General features: G+C 41.7%; 2 long non-coding RNA genes across 7 annotated transcripts in view; one reads left to right on the top strand and one right to left on the bottom strand.

Moving 5' to 3' along the window:
* Positions 1-2,665, bottom strand: part of LOC121931472 — a 155,936-nt gene extending 153,271 nt beyond the window's left edge. For 3 of the 6 annotated variants that reach the window (XR_006104141.1, XR_006104143.1, XR_006104144.1), the window contains exon 1: positions 1,884-2,661. This is a non-coding gene — a long non-coding RNA (uncharacterized LOC121931472). Of the gene's footprint in view, positions 1-1,883 lie in introns of all 6 variants that reach the window. The other 3 variants (XR_006104140.1, XR_006104139.1, XR_006104142.1) reach the window with 2 other exon arrangements.
* A 6,645-nt stretch (positions 2,666-9,310) lies between these two features.
* LOC121930426 overlaps positions 9,311-18,290 on the top strand; it is a 16,364-nt gene continuing 7,384 nt past the window's right edge. The window contains exons 1-2 of the long non-coding RNA XR_006103939.1: positions 9,311-9,388; positions 10,614-10,704. This is a non-coding gene — a long non-coding RNA (uncharacterized LOC121930426). The remainder of the gene's footprint in view (positions 9,389-10,613; positions 10,705-18,290) is intronic.

Genomic DNA, 18,290 nt, shown 5'->3' with positions numbered 1-18,290 from the left:
CCCTGCCATCCAAACGATGCAGCCAGGGAGAGCTCTGCCTTTGGGCAGAGTGAGGCAGCTGCTTCAGGCATCTGGAATAGGGAAGGAAAGATACCTTTATTGGGCAAACCAAAATGCCATATATATATATATATATATATACACACACACACACACACACACACACACACTGTATTATAAACTTTCAATGCTCTACTGGCCTTTTCACCAGTTGTGGCCGTGTTCTTTCAAGTCTTTTGGCAAGGTCTGTCCTAACCGTGGAACATGCGGGACCTTCCAAAACAAAAACTAAGAAAACCCTCCTAGAACTCTAAAGTCATGCTTCTTCGGTTCAAAACACACCGCAGGAACAATCCACCTTGAGACCGCTTTAACCATCCTGGCTCAACACTAGGGACTCCTGGGAAGTGTAGTTTCATGAGACATTTCGCCTCCTTTGTCAGAGAGCTCTGGTGCCACCATAAACTACATTCCCCAGGGTTCCCTAGCACTGAGCCAGGGCAGTTAAAGCGGTCTCAAACTGGATGATTTCTGCAGTGTGCTTTGGACCTTAGTCGTGGGAGGATGTTTGGGCATTACTCCGGGGGGGGGAGGCTGAAATGGAGGACAGGTCCTTGAAAAGGAGGTCAAGACTGGTCACACTGTCCGGCCCTGTCCTTTGGGAATGGGAAAGAGTCACCCTTTCGGGGATGGCTAGCAAAAGCTCTCCACTTAAGAGGAGATCAGAGGCTTGTAGGAAGCCTGTGCCTCTGTGTGTAGATATCCAAGTAGGAGCCTATGAATTCAGGGATGGAGAGAGGCTACCTAGTGGCCATTGGGGGCCTACTGTGGCCATCTCTCCAGCCCAGGAGGTGTTTCCCTCGGGGGAGGAGGTGGGATCTAAGGATGGAAACCACCTCCTCTCCAGCCTCCTCCTCCTCCTCCTCCTCTTGTGTTTACCTCGAGTTTGAATTTTATCTGCGCAACATTAGCTGGAATGCGGACATCAGAAGGGGGGGGAAGGAAAGGAAAGAGAGGAAAGGTACCAAGAAGGGTTTTTTTGGGGGGGTGTCCAAAGCCTCCCCATGGAGAAAGATGGGGAGATGGATAAGATCCACCTCCTCCACATGGTGCAAGGCAGGGAAAACATACACACACTCAAAGGCAACCACCACCAAATAAATAAAAACCTTGCCTTGACTTTTTGCGAAGCCTGGTCCTCCCCCTCTCCTTTTTTTTACCACGTCCTCCTTTTTCCAGGGCAAGTCCTCAATTTCAGCCTTCAGCCCAGGAGGGATTGCAAAACATCATTTGGAACACAAAGAGTAGGCTTTTACATGTATATGAGTGTTTCCAGTTTTTCATTCTCCTCCCTGAAGGTCCTACATTTTGGGGTGCCTTGTCCTCCTTTGTAGTGAGGGCATCTAGTCGCCCTGTTGTTGTTGTTATTTTACAGGAGCCCCACCAAAAGTGGGGCTCCAAAAGACCCAGTTTTCTTTGCTTTGGGGGAGCCATCCCAGAAAGAGAGAGAAAACCCCATCCCTGAAGATGCCTTTATTGCTTGGCCAAAAAGTACCCCCGTTTTGTGGATACAGGGTGTAATTGTACTTTGGTATGAGAGCTGGACCAGGACTCTGGAGACCAGGGTTCGAATCCAAGCTCAGCCACAGAAAGGTATTGGGTGACCCTGGTCAAGCTGCACTCTCTCAGCCTCAGAGGATGGCAAGGGAAACCTGCCAAGGAAACACGGGTCGCCATAGGTCAGAAGCGACTGGAAGGCACACCACAACCACAACATGGCCAAGAAGGGTACGCATAAATAATAAATAAGATAAGTAAATGTGTATATGCATCTCTCCTCGCCCCCTGCCGCAAAGAAAACCCCAAACTGGAAAGAAACTTACCTTCTCCTTGAAGGCAGGAGTTCCTCTTCTCCCCCAAAAGCAAAGGAGGGGGGTGGAAAAAGAATAGAAAATCGCCTCATTTTTTAAAAAAGAAACAATAATACAGTGGCGTCCTGGTTTGTGGGTTGGATTATGACTCTGGGACCCAGGGTTCGAATCCCTGCTCGGCTTGGAAACCCACTGGCTGACTTTGGGCGAGCGACACTCTCTCAGCCTCAGGAGAAGCAGCAATGGCAAACCTTTGAACAAACCTTGCCAAGAAGCTCCCCGGATGATAGGTCTCCTTTTTAGGTTGGCTTGAAGGCGACTCAACACACCACACAGGGTGGCCCTAAATAGGGAAGGGCTTGGAGGCACACAAGCCATAAACACAAAATTCCATCATCATCACCACCATCATCTTCATCACCACCTTCTTCTTCTCCTGGGGCTTGGATCTGCTCCTCCAGGAGCTTCTCATTTTTTCCCAACCGTGCGTAAAAATGCGCAATCTTGGCAAGGAACAGGTGCCATTCCCACGCAGGGGTTCCTCCTTTCCAAGTTCCTCCCAAAAAGAAAAAGAAGGGGAAAAGCTAGGGGGGTCTTGGGGCAGGGCTGAAGGGGGTCCTCCTCCCAATTTCGGACCGCCCTGGTCCCCTTGCCCCCTTCCCAAAAGCCTGTCCCCCCCCAAAAAAAAAGGTCCTCCTTGGAGAAGTTCCTGCGCAAAAGGCAGGCTCCCCGCGCGCAATGCTCCCTTGGCTACAATGTGCTTTCATTATATCCTGGTCATCATGTGACGCCGAAAGAGGCCTCGCTATGGAAACTTCGGGGACTCCCACGTGACCCTCTGCAGCACCAGCACAGAGAGAGAGAGAGAGAAGGAGAAAGAAGAGAGAAAGAAAGAGAGAGAGAGATTTTTTGTTTTTCTTTGCAAACACCCTCTTTTGCAAATCCAGGAAGAATCACAGCATCCTTCTCCTTGGCTTTGCGCAACACTTTGCAAGGCTGCTTGCAAAAGCTGGAGGCAGGACTAAGAGAAAGAGAGAGAGATTGCAAAAGGGGAAAATACATAAAAGGACCAAGAGCCAAGGTAGCATCTCTCCAGCTCAGATGTCTTGTCTAAAGAAAGGGAGGGATGCAGGGTGATTCCAAAAGGGATAGGGCAAAACTGTCCAGTCAGGGCGTTTTGCTTTCTGCAGCATGGTTTTTTTTTTGGGGGGGGAATTTCTGTATCACTTTTGCTTTGTACATGGTTTTTGGGGGATCCTTTTGCATCTCCAATCAGGGAATTTTGCTTTTGTACCATGCTTTTGGGACTTCTGCTCTCTCTCTAGCCCGGCTGTCTTGTCAAGAAGAAAAACCTGGTTATCCCAAAAGGAATGGAACAAAACCCAATCAGAGCAGTTTTGCTTTTGCTCCATGCTTTTGAGGATTTTTGTATCTCTGTAAAGCCCCCCCCCCAAAAAAAAAAGACAGGAATGGGGCAAAACCGAAAAAAATCAGAGCAGTTTGCATCATGCATTTTGGATTTTTGCACAGCTGTTTGTCAAGAAGAAGAAAAAAAGTAACACAGGATTGTTCCAAAATACGTGAAGGCATCTTCTGCCACTAAGGGCTCAGAGGAAACAGCTCAAACCCTGCAATCTGAGCCCTGGCACTTTTGGGGATGCAAGGTACTAAGCCAAATCTGCCCCAGCTGCTTCTGCTTTTACTGTATATCCTTTCTCCTCTGTTTTTTTATATGCCCTCTACTCCTTTGCAAACACAGAAAGTGCTAAAAGTTACATTTCCCATTACAGACAAAGGTGCAAGGAGAGATGCTAGAGAATAATCCATTTTGGTTTACTTCCCAGGTCTTTGGAAGAAGGAAAGAAAGGAGGACTTTCTTTCCAAATCTTTCCAAATCAGAGTAGTTTTATATTCACGCCATACTTTTGGAATTTTTGCATCTCTCTAGCCCAGCTGTTTTGTCAAAAAGAAATACAGGGTGATTCCAAAACTGAATCAGAGCAGTTTTACTTATGTAGCAGACATTTTGGAGTCTCTAGGACCATGGTCCCCAAACTGTGCCCTTTAATAAGAGATTTTGGACATCAGCTCCCAGAATCCCAGACTATTGGCCAACATGGCTGAGGCTTTGGGAGATGAAGTCCAAAATCTCTTAAAGGGCGCAGTTTGGGGACCACTGCTCTAGAACCATGCAATCCAGTATGGGATATTTTGTAGGAAGAAAAGGGGGAGCCATTGTTTTGAGCTTTGGACTATAAGGGTTGCATCCACACTGGAGAAGTGATCTGATTAGATACCACTAACTGACCTGGGTCAATGCTATGGAATTCTGGGGCCTATACTGTAGTTTGTTGGAGGCACCAGAGTTCAGCTTTCAAACCCTGCTCAGCCATGGGAACTCACTGGGGGACTCTTGGAAAGTCACACTCTCTCAGCCTCAGAGGATGGCAGTGGCAAACCCTCTTTGAAATTCTGCCAAGAAAACCCAGTGATGTAAGTGGGAAATGACTTGAAGGCATACAACAACAAGGAAGAGGGGAGAGTGCTTATATAATCAGTCTGTCCTTCCTTCTTTCCTTCCTTCCAAAGAGTTGCAGGGTGACCAGGCATCCTCCTTTTCCCTGATATGCCCTACTTTTCCACCTCCCCTCTAGGAGAAATTCCAAAATGTCCTCCATTTGGAGCATGACTAAGAAGCTAGCAGATTCTGAAATATTATTAAAGGGCACCAAAAATAATCACACACACACATATTCATATTAGTGTTTTTGGAATAGGCTCTATTTTTCTGGAATGTCCTACATTTTATGGGGCCTTGTCCTCCTTTGCGGTGAGGACATCTGGTCACCCTGAAATTGCTGGGAAGCAAACCAAAGTGGATTTTCCTCCCATCTCCCCTTGCTCCTCTGCCTGTAATAGGAAATAGAACTTTTAGAACATTCTATGCTTGCAAAGGAGTAGAAGGCATTTTAAAAAATAAATAAATAGAGGAGAAAGGATATAATGCTGAAGCAGCTGGGGCAGGTTTGGCTGGCTACCTTGCATCCTCAAAAGTGCCAGAGTTCAGATTGTAGGCTCAGTTTCTCTGAAACCTTTGGTGGTAGAAGATGCCTTCACGCAGAAAGAAAATGCAGCTTTGCTCTTCTGCAGCTGTACTGGGCCTGCAGTGCTGACAGTAGCACAAAAACACACACCCCTTGTTTATCTCTGTACAAAGGGAGAGAGAGAAATTACAGCCCAAAGCAGATGGGAACTAGAATATATAGACAATCTTTTTGTAAAAATATGTCATTTTTATAGAAGGCATTTCACACCAGTCACTTTATTTTAACATAGGCACATAAAGGCAAGAAATTTGGTGCCTTCTCTTCTATAGCTAGATTAATTTCAGAGCTGGCAAGGCAGAGAGAAGGAAGCAACAACGCAACACAGCTGGCAGATTCTGAAATATTGTAAAAGGGCACCAAAAATAATCACACACACACACACACACACACACTTTATTCTGTATTCCTGACGAGGGAGATCATTTAGATTTTCTGGTTTTACTAAACTGTCTTTGGCCAGACTTGGTCAATTTAATGTGGCAACTCAGGGGTTAAATGCCCTACAAATAAATATTTACTCTGGCCCAGTCACATTCAATAATTATCATCATCATCATCATCATCATCATCATCATCATCATTTATTTGTATAGCACCATAAATTTACATGGCCTTTTACAGAAACAGTCAGTTTAAAACATTAAATCTTGCCAGAGGTGTACAATCTAAGGATAACATATAAACTATACAATAATTATAAACAAATTATGCAAGCATTAAACAATGTTAATGTTAAATTCTCAATGCTTTAGCAAACAAACATTTGTAGGTCCAGTGGGAGAAATCTGAGCCCATGATATAAATGGAAAATAATTCTTAATTGCCTGTGCTTGAAATTTGGATAGTTTCTGTGTGTTAATGAATGCTTTTCCCCCCAGAAGTAATTTACATGAACTTTGGTAGGACTTCAAGTAAGTATTGGTAGAGAGCCAATGCGGTATATTGGTTTGAGAAGTGAACTAGGACTCTGGGAGACCAGGGTTCGAATCCCCGCTTGGACATGAAAACCTGCTGGTTGACCTTGGGCAAATTCCATAGGAAGAGAATGACAGGTGCCCTCAGAGACAATCTTGCCAAGAAACCCCATGATAGGTTCACCTTCATGTCTCCCTAAGCTGGAAATGATTTGAAGGCTCACAACAAAGTTTAGGCAAGGCTTTAGATAAAATAATTGCATTGTCCATGGAAAGTTTGGGTTTTATAAAACAATCTTATATTTTTCAATTTTATAATTTAAACTCTTTCCTACTATCACCACCACCACCACGTATTATTTATAAAAGTGTGCTGGGTATACACAAGCCATTATATTTCAGAAGAAAAAAACTGGCAAAACTACCTCTTAGTATTCCTTACCTAAGAAAACCCTATGAAATTTATATGGTCACCTAAATTGACAGGTGACTTGAAGACACATACATAGATAATACAATGTCCCTCCTGAAGGCTCAAAACCTAAAAAGTATGCTACAAAAGGAAAGGTAGTTGAATAGAAAGGGATATACTGTATTCCTTATGTAGGGAAAGAAGTAATGAAAGTACAAGTCAAAGCATGCAGCAATTAACCTAGAAATTGGAAGAAACAGAAAGTTTTTAAAATATATACAGTACAGATCCACAGGGAAGAGCAAGAGAGAAAAAATAAGGCTTTAATCGTTTTTTTAAAGTGAGACAAAGAGGTGGCCAGACAAGTATTTAAAGGGCTCTATTATTGTTGTGTTTATTTGTATACTGCTTTTGTCCCAAAATTGGCACAGAAGGCAGCTTACAATTTAACACAGTACAGCTAAAAACTTGGGGAAATTAAAAATTAAAGTAGGATAAAACTTTTGACAATGTTAAAATGATTTAAAACTAGACATAAAAAGCTAAAACACCATTAAAAGATAATAAACTATTAAACGCAACACAAGCTAACTTTCTTTTTCTTTTTTACAACCATCCTGTACATAGGTTTAGCTAAGAAATTATGAGTGACCCAAGGCTGTCCAGCAAGATTAACAGTGGGATAGGGGACTTGGAAATCCTTGTTTATCTTCATTATTTAGAGACTTGAGATATATGTTCTTTGTCAAATGTTTTGTTTAAGTTTGCCAATTGTCCTTGCATGTTAGGGTTGCCATAAATCAAAAATGACTTTGAGGCACACAACAACAAATGTTACGTAGCTTATGTTCAGGAACACCAAAACGTGAATGCTTACAAAGAGTACAGGAAACAATAAATCTAGTCAGGTTATCAAGTGTTGGGATAACTACGCAAAAACTTTGAACTGTATGGAGGCCTTCAATTCAGTGTTTTATAAGAATAGGAACTGGATGGTTAGTTTGTACACTGGTCCCATCTGAAGCAATCCTAAATTTCTGACTCAGTATTCGTTTATTGGTTTATTTAAAGGTAAAACGTCCTATATAAGATCATCTTTATACGTGGTGTTGGGACAACAACATCCAGAGTCTCCAAGTAGGTAAATAGCTTTCTTATTTATATGCTTTTCATACAATCCACAACTGGTATACATACCATTTGGATATGTGAATATCCTTATTAAATGATGTTTTACAAAATACCCATGTTCCACTCACTTAATGGTATCGTTCTTCTAGAACCTACATCTTCCATGTTCCAGCATATAGCACTTAATCCACTGTGATCATAATTACCAGTCTGCACACTGGGACACATTTGGATCCAATTATTATTATTATTAGTAGTAGTATTAATATTATTATTTTCTTATATCCCACCTTTCTCCCAACATAGAGACGCAAGTCAGCAAGTGTTTGTTGTTGTTGTTAACAGCCTTTGAGTTGACCTCAACTAATGACGACCCTATGGATGAGACATCTCCAAGACTCCCTATCCTCCACTACTCTGATTACAGAATTCATACCTGTGGTCTCCTTAATAGAGTCCATCCAGCAAGCATATGGTAGAATTCAAAGATATAGCTGTGTTAGTCTATAGAATCGGTATGTAGAGAGATCTTGTAGCACCTTTGAGACTTTCGGGCTAACTGAAAGAAAGAAGTTGGCAAAAGCATCTCAGGAAGTAGATTGAAGTCTATGAAAGCTCATGCTGCCAACTTCTTTTTTTCAGTTAGTTTCAAAGGTGCTACAAGATCTCTGTACATCAGCAATTCTCAACCTGTGGATTGCGACCCCTTTGGGGGTCAAATGACCCTTTCACAGGGGTCACCTAAGACTATCAGAAAACACATATTTTTGATGGTCTTAGAGGAATAATTTTATGGTTGGGGGTCACCACAAGGAACTGTATTAAAAGGTCACGGCATTAGCAAAGTTGAGAACCACTGCTGTACATACTCATCAAGCATGCGGTTTTCCTCTTGCAGTCTTTCCTATCCTTATTATCTTTTATAATGAGTTGCACCTTCTCATGATGTGGCCAAAGTATGACAGCCTCAATTGAATCATCTTGGTCTCCAGGGGTATTTCAGGCTTGATCTGTTCAAGGACTCATTTGTTTATCTTTTTGGATGTCCACAGTATCCTCAGCACTCTTCTCCAGCACCACATCTCAAATGAATGGATTTTCTTCTTCACTTTCTTCACTGTCCAGCTCTTGCATTTGTACCTGGTGATGGGGAATATAATGGTTTGTACAATTCTAACTTTTGTTCCTAGTTGTATATCTTTACTCTTTAGGATCTTTCCTAATTCTTGCATAGTTGCCCTCTCCATTCCTAGTCTTCTGATTTCTTGACTGCAGTCCCCATTTTGATCAATGTCTGAACCAAGGATTGAAGTGTACCTTGAGAAATTAAGCCCCACTGTCATATGCATGTGTCATTCTGTGCTTTTTGGAGTGCCAGATCCCTGGGCAATATTTTCCTATTCTCTGCCAGTATATGGGCAACGGCATCATCTCAAGAGGAGGAGTAACAATTAATCTTGGTAGCCCAAAGTGGCTGAAAGATATAGAGGGAAACTCAGGAAAAATCAGTAGCCTGACTGATTGGAGATGAGGAAGGCAAGGAGTCATGAATATTTGCTGAACCATCCTATAGGAAGGCTGCCTGTTGGCTTAAGAAAAGATGGAGGAACATTTTAATGCACTTCAGAAACAAATAAGCCTATACCCTTTAAGTATCAAAAAGTCTGGAAACCTTTATGCTTTGAAATCCTATTTGCTGAACTATTGCAAGCAAAGAGGGAGAGGGTCGGCTGTTTGATGCCAAGAGTCTGCGCTGCTGTTCTCATAGCAGTGCTGAAGTTGACTCTGCTTTATTGAAAAAATGTGTTGCAACACTGGGAGTAGTGGTCCATGTTCCTAAAAAACAATTTACTTAACTTGGACTTCTCTCTTTCAGATCCCAGCTGTCTGATGATTTACAAGGGATTCCTATAAAGCTGGCTTCAAAAGTTGCACACACAGAGAAAAAGCTAAGTAAGTGTATGTTGATTTAGCTCCTTGCCCCTGATCATAGCTAACATAACATAAGCACTCACATAAAGATAAATAAATACAGTTAAGTAGAACAGTCTGTGCATTCCTGTGGAAACACAGCAACCAGATTCTTCAATCTATGCTCTTCTGACAGCAAATAACATTTTTCCCATTTGAAAACTGTACATAGTTTGGCAGCCATATTGCCAGTTGGAATTGAAAAAAGACTGAGGGTCTTATTAGTGGGAGAAATCATAGCTGCCTTGAGTACCAGTTCAAGGGGGGAATATAAAGCATGGATTTCTGTTAATAATGAAATAAGATTCCTGTGTTACATAACCCTTGCAATATAATTTTGGCAGACGCTATTGAAGAAGAGCTACAGTAATAAGATATACAATCTTCTTCCATATAGATCATTGCTGAGCTCTGTGAGAGGAAATAACTTTCCCTTTTGGCCTAAAATCCTTGTATTATGGTACAGTATTGTGGTAGCAAAACTCTAGTAAGGCAGCAACCCCTATAATCACTTGACTAGGAATAAGTCTCATTACACTCAATAGGCTTTACATCTGAATAGAAATGTACTGGTTTGGCACTGTATCTATCTTACTCCCATAGTAATTTTTTTCATAGGGTAACTAGATAAGCAGCTGCCTATGGATGGTTAATCATTAAATGTTCTTCTAATGACTGAAATTCTAACAGGAATTGGAAGCGATTAATTAAAAAAAGATTTAATTATTTCAATATATGTCTTTATAGTACAATATAAAGAACGCAGATAGCAAGGGCCAACTTGGAAGGGTCATCCCTTTTCTCCTAAATGCTGAAATTGTGACTATAAGAACAAAGTGTGATTCCACCGTAGCACCCCAAATTATTGTTTTCAACTACAACTATATACTAATTTGCAGTGCAATCTTATGCATTTCTATCCAGAAGTAAGTCTTATTGAGTTCAATAAATCTTTCATTCACAGCAGAAAGCTTGGGAAGAACTAGTTATAAATAACAATTTATTTATAATTAATTTCTTTCCCCAATAATGCAGTTATAATTATGCTGTATTGTTATTTTAACTTAATGAAGAGTCGTACAATTCCTTCTGTGATATAGCTGTCATTTTCAAGTTACTTTTGTAACTATAAGATTATTATTATTATTATTATTATTATTATTATTATTATTATATTTTCTTATATCCCACCTTTCTCCCAATATAGGAACTCAAGGCAGCACCTTGACCTTACATTCCTGAAAGAGGAATATCACTTACTTCAAGTCTTGGCTAATGTTGCTGCATTATGCTTGGTTGTGAGTGTTGAAGTGACAGCAAGGTTTCATCTCCATTCATTGTCATCAATTATAGCAGTTCGATACCGACTTAACTGTCATGGCTCCTCTCTGTGGAATTCTGAGCTTGGAATTTTGGTGTGGGATTTAGAATTATCTGCCACCAAATTCTAGGGCATTCTCTTGAAATACAGTTCTCAGGTTAACCGGATTTAATGTTCAATCCCTCCTCTCCTGATGCATCACATTTTGTAGGGTGGAGCCATGACAGTTAAAGTGGTATCATATTGCTATAACTCTGAACAGTAGATACAGTCAAGGTGAACAAAATATGTTTTGTATTACAGACCAGTGATTCAGAAGTTCAAAACCAAAAATAATTGTACTTACCTTTGAGAAGCAAGGCAGCACAGAATTACTTTTTTTAAAAAATACCTTTAGAAAAACCTCAAAGTAACCATTGCACTTTCTTTTGTGAAATATGAAAGTGAAAATTACCTTGAAGAAAAAGTTGTTCTGTGGAAACTAATTACAGTATTTCTTTGGGCCTTGGAACACTAATGGTGACTAATTTACTTTTTGAAAAGTAATGTTTAAAGCTCTGGAGTGTGTATAGCGTGACAGCTTTAACCAATTAGTGAATTGGTTAAGCAAATAAAACTTGCAGATTGGTGTTGTTGTTGTGTGCCTTCAAGTCATACTATGGGGTTTTCTTGGCAAAATTTCTTCCAAGGAGGTTTGTCATTGCCTTTGTCTGGGGCTGAGAGCGTGTGACTTACCCAAGGTCACCCAGTGGATTTCCCTTGCTGAGATTCGAACCCAGGTCATAGTCTAGTGCTCAAACCACTAGACCACTCTGGCTCTAAATTTTCAGGATCAGCTGATTCATCTGTTTTATTTGATTCACTGAGAGCCCTAGTCATAATAATAACAAGGCCTTCTAAGCTCCCTTTCCTTGCAACTGGCTGCACAGCTAGGGAGCTGTCCACAGCACTGGAAGACACACAAAGTGGGGTGCCTATTTGCCTTCTAGCTCTTTAGCTGCTTACACACAGGCTGACATAAAATACAAATCAAATATGTTCCATTAGAAAGCACTTGTCACCTAAATGTGAACTGGTCAGCCCATAAAGAGGCCTACAAAGCAGCAGAATCCTCCCATTTTTCTTTGTTTCTCCAAGTATCTTCCTTGCCTGATTCTGCCTTCTGATGGGTTAGGGACTCTCCTTTTTAGCTTCTTAGATCATTTCCAGAACTGGATACAGTGTGCCCTTGGTATCCGCTGGGGTTTGGTTCCAGGACCTTCCGTAGATACCAAAATCCATAGATGCTCAAGTCCCATTATAATACAATAGGGTTGTAAAATGTTGTCCCTTATAATAAATGGCAAATCATGGTTTGACTTTTGGAATTGTCTTTGTAAATATTTTTATGCCATGGAGGGTTGAATCCATGAATGCAGAATTTGTGGATATGGAGGGCCAACTGTATTCAGCAGGCAATTCTTGTTTATTTCTACCCACGCTTGTCCACACTTTTTTTATTTCTACCATTGTTTACTACCTTTGTCCAGAGTTTGAACAAGTAATTTTTGGGATTGTGATGCCTTGGATCTGCCAGCCAACATAGCCATATGTCTAAATGGGGACATTCTGGGAGATATAGTCCAAATATGTGACTTTACCAGCTCTGGCTTTGACCCCTGCTTTGACCACTGGTTATGAAACATAGTTTACTGTATATGACAAATAAGCTACAAAGAGCCTCCCCAGTGGGTTTCATGGCCAGGTTGGAATCAAGCCCTGGTCTCCAGAGTCAAAATTCAACACTCAACCACTGCACCACGTTTATTAGGTCAAAAAAGAGGATTCCTGGCCATCAGGAAACCCAGTCATTATAGGCCACTGAGAATTTTTTAGTTTTCTATTGGAATGTGAACATCCCAAAAGGGAATTATTCTGTGGACAAAAACACATGGGATTTCCCCACATAAATGTATATTTAAAAAACTGCATTAACTGTACAGAAAATGTGGTTTCTGCACAGGAAACAAGGTTTTGTATGTTTTTCTCTGCAAACTGATTCTTCTGCAGCACTTTGGCATGTTCAGATAATATTCAAGTAATTAAGTCAGTCAGTCAATCTGGGGAGAATTCTGTGGAGGAATATTAATTTTCATGTCTTTGCCTAGGAATGGGAGTAATGTGGTTCTCCAGATTTTTTTGCACTGCAACTCCCAGCATATTTCATTATTTGCTCTGCTGATTGGGGCTGCTGGGAGTTGTAGTCCAACAACTTGGAGGGCTGAATGATTTCCACCCCCTAGCCTTTACTTTTGATCTATAGTGGGAGGTCAAGGAAGGAACTGTACCCTGGTTGTTATACTGTCAGCCCTATGTATCCACAAATTCTTTATCCGTGGAGTCATCATCCGCAGCTTGAAAATATTCCAAAAAATATATAAATTCCAAAAAGCAAGGATACCATTTTACTATGCCATTGTATTTAATGAGACTTGACACCATGGATTTTGGTGTCCATGGGGTGGGTCCTATAACCAAACCCCAGCGGATATTAAGGGCCCACTGCATTAGATTTTTAATTGGTTTTGAGCACAGTTCATTATCTAAAATGTGGTCATATTTATTCCTTGATGGGCAGTTGTGGGATAGGCAGGGTGATGGATGAATAGACTTTAACATCTTGGGATTCTCCCAATGATGTTTCCAAAAGTGTCACATCTTGCAGCTGTGTAGCAGACGCACAGCTTAACAATGTTAAACTAGCTTAATATTGCAAGTCTGCATATGTTTACTCAAATAAATCCCATTGGGTTCAGTTTTCTTTTTCTTTTTGTTGCATGCTTTCAAATTGTTTTCAACTTATGGCAACCTTAAGACTAATCTATTGGAGGGTTTTCTTGGCAAGCGTTCAGAGTGGAGCTGTATTAACTTCTTCTCAGGCAGAGAGAGTGGGACTTGTTCATCCAGTGGGTTTCAGTGGAGAACAGGGATTGGAACCCTGGTCTCCTGAGTCCTAGTCCAATACTTCAACCATTACATCACACTGGCTCTCAGTATTGTATGCTTTTCATTAAATGTGCATAGGACTGCAAAATAAAGCTGAAACTTTATGCTTGCATACCTAGGAGTAAGTTCCATTAACCTCAGTGGTGGATGCCTGTTTATAATGTATACAAACTTATGTGAGCCAGAATGGGTTTGAGTAGTGGATTAGGGCTCTGGGAGACCAGGGTTCAAATCCCTGTTCGGCCATATAAAACCACTGGGTGACCTTGGACAACTTACACTCTCTCAGCTTTAGAGGGAGGCAATGGCAAACCCCATCTCAACAATTCCTGCCAAGAAACCCCCATGATAATTTCACCTTAGGATCACTTTCAGTTGGAAACAACTTGAAGGCACACAACAACAACAAACACAAAAATACCTGCTTATAGATTCAAAAGGAGCCCTCAACTTTGGATGGTGTATCCGATGGACGGATTTCCTGTAACTAACACTGCTCTCTTGGATGCTTGTTCAGCTTTTTCTTGAAAACAAGGAAGGAGTGGCTACAGACTTGCTTATTCATCTTTGGCTCTTCCTCCCTCCTTCTTTTAAAGAAAAATCTTTTTATTTTAACATTAAAAATGACTTAGATAAGGTTGCTTGAAGCTAGGGCTAGGCCAAAATTGGTTTGCAGTGGCAAGCCAATCCTCAACTTGCTGCTTATTCTTGCTGCGTCATATAAAGGGGCAGATCAGAGAATTACCTGGTCACAAGATTTGAATAGGATTAGAAAGTGGAAGGAGAAATACCAGCTGAAGAGAAGCCATGCAGCCAAATGAAGTCTGGGACTAGGAAAATAAGGGCTGCATGTGCAACTGATAGCAGAGTTGCAGGGCTGGAGAAAAATATCTGCTGTTATTTCCAGCCAGAGATCTGTTTGGGATGATGGGACATTGGCACAGAGCAAGACAGCAGCAAAGGATTCCTAGCCAGGGCTAGGACGACTGATCAACGCAGCTTTATCTTATCCTCTCAAGCCAAAAGCACTTCAGGTTTCAGCCAAGAGGAGGAGGAAAACAAAACAATGCGTTCCTGTGAAAAGGACCCACTGTGGATTTTGCTCTGAGTGTTTGGAGATGCAAGGAGGGCATGGATGGGATTTTTTTTTTTTTTTTGCTCCACTCCCCCCCATCCCCGCTACTGAAAAGTAAAATAAATACAGGCCTTGTTAGAAAAGCTTTTCTGCCCTGGCCTCTGGCTTCTAAGCCTATTTAATTGTGCTTCTCTTTTCTCGGCTACAGAATGCTACCTGGAAAGGTGCTAAATAAGCTGCACTATGCAATGAAAGAGAATGCCAGATTGGACAGTGAGATAGCTGAAACCCAGTCTTAAAAACAGGCTCAGCTTGAGACATTTTTATACCTGCGGTGCAGTATAATCAAAGTAGCAGTCCTTCCCATGACAGTCCACAGGGATTAATGGTCAAAAATAGCATCCTCTCTAACATTTCCCAAGTGGAAACCTGGATGCGAGCAGCCTAGCAACATTAAGAGTAAGGTCAAGTTGGCAAAAAAAAAGTTATTAATGTGGAAGAACATTCAAGCTAGAGGTTGCAGCAGTTTGCTTTTGCCGGAGTTTATAGTGAAGGGTAAGATTCTGCCCCCTGCCCTCCTTCCTGAAGAATTAATTGAGTGCAGACTATTTTTGCATTTTGAATTGCATTTTTGCAGCAATTGATGTAAGCTGAGGGGGAAAGTAGGAGGAGGAGAGAGAAACCAGGACATTTTTAAAGCAGCTGAAAAAGTGGGATGACGGAGGATTAACCAAGACTAGCCTCATCAAATCAGGACATTTGAAGGGTATGCATACCTGCTGTCCACCATTACCCTGCCTCAGTCCCATGTTTTCAAGCCAACAGTGGAGTCCAGTCTTAATATTATTTTACTTAAAGGGGCAGTTGGGGCCAGATGCATTGAAAAGCAAAGCTCCAGCCTCTAGAGGCATTCTGGAAAATGACCAGGAAAGGGAAAAGCTTTGATTCCCAGCAGGCTGGCAGGTCAACATAAAACAGATCAGAACAAACTTGTCAAACAACAAAAGGAGTAGGAGGTCTTGTGTGGCCCCCAAAAGAAGGTGTCTAGGAGAGTCCCAAAACCCTGGGGACTCCAAGATTGCCAATTAATACATAAATCACACAGAACCAGACATAATCTTTGTGGCAGCTCTTCTATGAGGCAAAAAGTCCAAGTGACAGATTTTGGATGCCATTGGTAAGGCTGCCAGAGTGGAAGACAGGGAGACATGATTAATGGACCCATTCTGCTGAGAAGTTTAAGCCTGCAATGAATTAGGATGGTAAATGATCTTGAAGAAACCCAGTAATTCACTGCCTTATTCCAAGCCCAGGCAACCCACAGCTTTCCAGATATTATAGGACTCTGGTTCCCATCCATCTCATCCAGTTTGGCCAGTGGTGAGGGATGATGGGGATAGCAGTTCCTTCACATCTGGAAGGCCATGGCTTCCTCACCCCTGCCTTATTTCATTCGTCTCAGGATAACTTATTGGGGTGCAGATATCTTTGGGAATTGTGTTGCCAGTTGGGATTTTCTACTGTTGGCCCTCCATATCTACCGATTTTTGTATCCATGGATTCAAGCATCCACACCTTGAAAATATTTTTAAAATATGTTTATATTTTAAAATATATAACTCCAAAAAGCAAACCTTGACTTTGCCATTTGATATCAGGGACACTATTTTACTGTGCCACTGTATTTAATGGGACTTGAGCATCCAAGGATTTGGGAATCCATAGGGGGTCCTGGAACCAAACCTCAGCAGATACTAAAGGTGCACTATATTTAAAACCCTCCTGACAGATTTTTGTCCAACTGAGCTAGAAATACCAGAAGTATTCACAAGGGCAGTTCCTATTCCATACCCTCTGACTGTCCTGATTTGGCAGGGACAATCCTGACTAATCATCTGTCATCTCAGTAGGCTCAGGCCAAAATGGCTGCAGTGTCTCCTAGTAATTGGAGTAAGCTGAGGATGAAGTTGGAGATGGACAGAGAAACTAGGACATTTAAACAACAGCTGAAAAAGTGGGATGGCAGAGGAGTAATCATGACTGTCTCTGCCAGGTCAGTGCATTTGTTAGTACAATACAGACGCAATCAGTAATAAGCAATGCTACCATGTTAAGTAAACATGTACCTGAAAATTCAAAAGGAAGTCTGACTGCCTCTGAGGCCTGTTCTCAAGTGGCTATATATAGTACAACCTTCTCGAACCTGGTGCCCTCCATATGTTTGGGACTACAAGGAAACAGCAAAATGCTGCAGTCTCTCCTAGCTTGTCTGTTCTTCCTCAGAAATAATGTTTGCCATCTTGAGTGAACACTGATGTTACATGGCCACAGATATCCCTTTGTTGCTGCTGCTGTTATTTTGTATCTTCACGTTGTTTCTGACTTATGACGACCCTATTATGGGGTTTTCTTGGCAAATTTCTTCAGTGGAGGTTTGCCATTGCCATCCTCCGAGGCTGAGAGCTTGTGACTTGCCCAAGCTCACCTAGTGGGTTTACAAGTTCATGCTGGGACTCGAACCCTAGTCTCCAGAGTCATAGCCCAGTGCTAAAACCATCCACACATACTCCTTGCATAACCCATAATGAGGGGGCAGGGGCATACCTAGGTCTCAGGTTTGGGCCCAGTAACCTCAGGGCTTGGTTGATCCTGAACTTGCAACCCTAATGGGTAATGGTTCACATGGCACTCCTCTGCACAAGTCAGTCCCTGCACATAGAAATTTAGCATTTCAAGCAGGGAGCGACACAGCTTGGATCTTGCTTTCTGTCTACTCCCTGCCTCCCTTCCAGAGAAGGGACATATAATCTCTCTTTCTTGACTTCTCAATTCATCTGTATGTTTTGGCAGGAGCTTCCGATACTGAAAGAGGACACCAGAATATCAGAACCTCTGAGCTGTGCAAGATTCTGGAGCTTGTTTACATGCTCAGCTATTGCTAGGATAACAGTTCTTTTTTGAGTTATTTCCACTTTCCATTTGTTTACAGGACCAGGGGTTAGGCAGAGTCTCAAAGCAGGATGACAAAGATGGTGTGTGAGAGAGAGAGAGAAAAAAGAGAGAGAGAGAGAGAGGGGGGGGGGGGGAGGGAGAGAGGGAACGAGAAAGAGAGAAAAGAGAGGAGTGTTAGAATGAGTCAGCAATGCAGTGCCATTGCACAGAAAAATAAACACCGTACCAAGTTACATTAATAGCTGAAAGACCAATGGAATATTTTTAGAGCAAAAAGAAAGAAAGAAAGAAAGAAAGAAAGAAAGAAAGAAAGAAAAGGGGGGGAGTGTTGCAGTTTCATAGTGTCCTGCATCGTGTCTGAAAAGAACTTTTAAAATTCTCAAGGAGCACAAACTCCATTCATCAAAATAAACAAGTCTCTAGTTTTTTGTGAGTTTTTTGGGCTATGTGGCCATGTTCTAGAAGAGTGTATTCCTGATGTTTAGCCTGCATCTGTGGCTGGCATCTTCAGAGATGCCAGCCATAGATGCCGGTGAAACATCAGGAATAAA

Source organism: Sceloporus undulatus, chromosome 5 (genome assembly GCF_019175285.1).
Source record: "Sceloporus undulatus isolate JIND9_A2432 ecotype Alabama chromosome 5, SceUnd_v1.1, whole genome shotgun sequence".
In the NCBI taxonomy this organism is placed as follows: domain Eukaryota; kingdom Metazoa; phylum Chordata; class Lepidosauria; order Squamata; family Phrynosomatidae; genus Sceloporus; species Sceloporus undulatus.
The sequence above is the reverse complement of the archived record's forward strand: the minus strand, read 5'-3'. Positions and strand labels throughout refer to the sequence as shown.